The sequence below is a fragment of the Myotis yumanensis genome, unplaced genomic scaffold (genome assembly GCF_028538775.1).
Source record: "Myotis yumanensis isolate MYYU_CA2020_CCGP unplaced genomic scaffold, mMyoYum1.0.hap1 SCAF_1, whole genome shotgun sequence".
In the NCBI taxonomy this organism is placed as follows: Eukaryota; Metazoa; Chordata; class Mammalia; order Chiroptera; family Vespertilionidae; genus Myotis; species Myotis yumanensis.
This window is the reverse complement of record NW_027223752.1, coordinates 191,461,737-191,466,488: the sequence shown is the minus strand read 5'-3', so window position 1 is coordinate 191,466,488 and position 4,752 is coordinate 191,461,737. Positions and strand designations below refer to the sequence as shown.

The following is a 4,752-nucleotide window of genomic DNA, read 5'->3' as shown; positions in this document are numbered from 1 at the left end:
AGTGACATATAATAATCCTCCAGCCTTCCAGCCTTGCTCTCTGACAGATAAAGCAATCCACGTGCATTGTGTTCCACCGCTTGCATCACCTGAGCTGTCAGTGGAATTTATGGAATGGATTGTTCTCTTGGAGCCACCCAATAGCCCTGAACAATGGGACCACACATTCTCAGTTTTATATAAGAGCTGGTAAGGAATGTTTCATCCACCTGATCAGAAGCAGGGAGCCATTGCGGATACGGATGCCTGCCTGCCTGCGTTCTCTGTCTTTCTCCTTCTCCTCCTCCTTGTCCTCTTCTCCTCTCTTTAAGGAAGAAAGAAACAGGGAGGGAGGGAGGGAGAGGAAAAGAAAAGTAATGTAGATCCTTTGTGCAGAAGTCTCCAGATTCACAGTGGTTCTCAACCTTCTGGCCCTTTAAATACAGTTCCTCATGTTGTGACCCAACCATAAAATTATTTTCATTGCTACTTCATCACTGTAATGTTGCTACTGTTATGAATCGTCATGTAAATATCTGATATGCAGGATGGTCTTAGGCGGCCCCTGTGAAAGGGTCGTTCGACCGCCAAAGGGGTCGTGACCCACAGGTTGAGAACCTCTGCTCCAGAAGCATGGCTTCACAGGCTGGGGGGAAGATAAGTATGCACTGTGGGACGTAAGGATACTCTGGGTTTTCACTTCACAGAATACATTTTTATTTCTTTGAGTAATCTTCTAGGAAAAAGGTACTAAAGTACGAGGTAACTACTGGAGGGCCCTACCTTGCTTGTACAGTGAGCTTTAGGGCTGAGAAAGTCCCCTTCTTCAACCGAAACATTTCAGGGTGATTTGGTTGCATGTGACACAGTGAAAGAGGCTGATGAACGCAGCACTGGGACGTTCAGAGGCAGTGGTCTCAGAGTCCATTTGGTTTGGTAACTTGAAAGATGTCTCTACTCTACCGTGTCAGCGTCGAGTGAAGGCCAGCTCCAGGGTTCAGTGTCCATCTCCAGAGCGAGGCCCGTCCTCAGTGCTGGCTGGCTGGCCCATGACCCACCCCTCCGGTCCAGGAAAGGTCGCGTGCCAGATTGGCCGGGGCTTGATTTTCCTGAGCCATCCCTGCGGCAGCAGAGGTGGGCTCACCTGGAGATGCAGGCACATGTGCACCACGAGGGAAGGGTGGAGTAGATACTGGGGCGCCGACCACAGTGCCCACGGCTAAGTGACTTCAAATTCCTGCACTGAGGATGAAAACTCCTTTAAGAGGGCTTCAAGCCTCTCATTCTGAAATTTGAGATAAAATTGAAATAGTAACAGTGAATTTACACTAAAATGTGTTGAAGGATTTGGCCTTCATCATGACAATCTGCTCGGGGAGCTTTTCCTTCCCCAGAGCTGTGCTGTAGCCCCTAGAGCAGCAGTTCTCAACCTGTGGGCCACGACCCTTTGGGGGTCGAACAACCCTTTCACAGGGGTTGACTAAGACCATCGGAAAACACATGTATAATTACATATTGTTTTTGTGATTAATCACTATGCTTTAATTATGTTCAATTTGTAACAATGAAATTGGGGGTCACCACAACATGAGGAACTGTATGAAAGGAAGGCATTAGGAAGGTTGAGAACCACTGCCCTAGAGGGACAGAGAAAAGGGCTTATACTATACCACAGCACGTCCCAGCTCCCCGGTGGGAATGAGGGAAGATGCCTGCCAACCCTCTCCATCTAGGAGACAGCTAGGACATGTTCCTGATCTGGGCACTGCTGGGGCACTGATCACCCTCGCTGGCGAATCAAGACCAGCAGGTTCTCTCTGAAGACTCCAGCGCACAGGACAAGAGCTGTGTCAGGATGTGACTGCAGTCTCGGGAGCCCAGTCCCTCTTGAGTAAGTTCTTAGCCAGTTTAAGATTCTTCTCCTCCTCCCACTCCTTTTTTTTTTTAATAACCAGAGGAAGATTTTGTCTTCAGGTATGGTGACATAGAACATGAGATCTTTAACTCTCACACCCATACAAGCTTCAGATAAGCAGAACATGGAGCAGAGAGGACCAGATTAACAAATGACACTCATATGGAAAGCCCTTCTCACCTTCTGCATCTGCATCCTGCAGTGAGGGACGGTCACATGGGAGGCTGGGCACTGACTCGCTGGTCTTTGGAGGAATAGCCTCCTAACCAACCTCTCAGTGGACTCGGGTGCATAGAAAGGAGAAACTGCCAAGGAATATACTTGCTTTCCCAAATTGCCCTGGGATACCCTGAGTGACCCTGAGTGACTTCCAGTTTTCTAGTACCATTTTCAGTTCGTGGTTAGAAGTCCAAGGGTGCCTTTTTCTTTGCCATTTTACGTAAGGGACTTGAGCATCTGTGGATTTGGGTATCACCGGGGGGTCCTGGATCCAATCTCCTGTGGATACTGAGAGAAGACTGTAGTTACGTTTTGTAGGAGTCGTAAGTTGTACTGTGTGAAAGTTGGTGACCCTAATCCCCATGTTGTTCAAAGGTCAACTGTATAATAATAGTTGTGCTGTTTGCTTGATTTTGCCATGACTCCAACACCCTCCTACTCAGAACATGCATAGAGTAGAATCTTTTTACAATGTAGCCAATGAGATGGCAGGATTTCCATTAAAACATTAGTCAAAAGGTGGCCTTAAGCTCTGAACACCCAGTGAAGTGTGGGTTTGGCCTATGTCCCAACACCAGCCTCATGGAGAGACTCAGTTATATTCACTCTTCAAATAAAGACAGATATAATTCATCCCGTGGAGAAGTTTGTGAGAATTTCACAGCACCATGCAAATAATTTGCACACTACCGTAAAAAGTAGTGGTTAAGGACACAGTTTGTGTAAATCACAGTTTGGGGTTAAAATCTCAGTTCAGTCACCCTCTTAACCCCATCAAGATACTTAACCCTGTCCATACTCGAGCTTTCCCTCCAGGGTGCTGTGAATGGTGTACACACACGTGTGCCAAAAGATTGGCCCTCTCGGTCCTCAAGGAGGTGCTATGACGGGAAAAAGATTTGAAAGATCATCATAATCTGAGCTTCTGCATCTCTCAGCTATAACTGTGTTTTCCTCGTGGGGCTGGTTTAGGAATTAAACGCAGATCTCTCCGTACAGCACTTAGTAAGCAATAACCCAGTGGCAGTGTGCTCTGTCCGTACAGCCCTTGGGCAGCCATCCAATTTCACCAGCACTTGGAAAATGTCTAGAAGATAATTACCTCCCACTCCTTTGCAAAGAAAATCCTGAAAGCCCTGAGCAAGGCCAACAAACAAACAGTGCCTTTCCAGGGAGGCCAGTGATGCTGGCCATTGGAACCAGCTCCTGGTCTCTCTGCCAGCTTGTTCTGTGGGGGCTGCCTTCTCTTACAGTAAGTAGCTGAAAAGTGTGAACACTTCCATCTCCTGTCCCACGGGGAAAAAATAATGTCCTCCAACTCGAGAGCTGCTGCAGGCCATTTCCAATACACAGGAAGAGTCAGGGCCAAGATGTATTTTTTCCTCAGAAAGCAGGTCTTGATGAGCTATCTTTCTGTTTCATTTTACTTATGGATACTTTACTTCACTCTAAGCCTCTCATTCTGAAATTTGAGATAAAATTGAAATAGTAACAGTGAATTTACACTAAAATGTGTTGAGGGAGTGAATTTTTTCTATGGCATAAATGTCAAGTGAGCTAAAAAGTAATTTTATTTCCCTATAATTGAATTAAATTAATTCATGACCCCCAATTTCTAGTTGGTAATAGAAAACTCAATCTTTCAAATTCAAGATAAATTCAATTACTTCTGGTTTAAAACCCAGCCTTTCCTCCACGTAACTTCACATTACTGTAGGGACATATATATTAGGGTCAGAGAGGTGTCAATAGTGTCTATAAAAAGCAGAATCATAGTTCAATCCTAAATTGAAATGGACACTTACAATACCTACGGGAGGCTTAGTGATTTCCCAGAGAAACCCAAAGGCAGGTGTCACTGGAGTCGGAAGCCACTGTTCTCATCACTCTAAAGCCTGTTTCCAGGCTGTTCCCATTAGTCTCTCAGATGAGTGTGGGCAGAAGACAGAGGTGAAGAGTCTCTGGGCATCGTCTTTGAGAACACTGTTGTGGAAAAGCCAAGAATGAGCTCACAGCTGGTGCAGAATGTTTACAAGCAATGCACCCTGCAAAGGTTTTGTATTTAAAAAACAGTGATAAACATAAAACCACCACCCTCTTTTCTTGACCCCATCAGTTGATTGAGTGTGAAAAATAACCACATATTACATTCACTTAATTTTTAAAGAATCTTTATTGTTGAAAGTATTACAGGTGTCCCCTAGTCACTTAATATTTTTTAAGAGGAGTTCACACACAATCTGGGAGGCTGTCAACTAAGTGGAAATTAAGAGAGTCTTGCTTTAGCCAAGTTTCATTTTTGTAACTGCAGAACAAAGTCCTGTGTCTTGGGTAATGTCTTAGAGCACAGATGGGAATCTGGAGACTGGGTTTTCATGCCTGCTTTGCAGCTATTTAGCTCTATGACCCTAGGTAGAACAAATAACTTCTTGCATAATTTTCCACCTGCAAAATTATCTATATACTAGAGGCCCGGTGCACGGATTTGTGTACCGGTGGGGTCCCTCAGCCTGGCCTGTGCCCTCTCGCAATCTGGGACCCCTCGGGGGATGTCAGACTGCCGATTTCGGCCCAATCCCCGCAGGCCAGGCCAAGGGACCCCAACAGTGCATGAATGCGTGCACCGGGCCTCTAGTTTT

General features: G+C 45.7%; 1 non-coding gene across 1 annotated transcript; it reads right to left on the bottom strand.

Annotated features, from left to right (window-relative positions):
* Positions 1-1,724: 1,724 nt before the first annotated feature.
* LOC139001359 (small nucleolar RNA SNORA3/SNORA45 family) lies at positions 1,725-1,853 on the bottom strand. The gene has a single exon (XR_011469957.1). It is a non-coding gene; the product is annotated as a small nucleolar RNA SNORA3/SNORA45 family (small nucleolar RNA).
* Between the last annotated feature and the right edge of the window lie 2,899 nt (positions 1,854-4,752).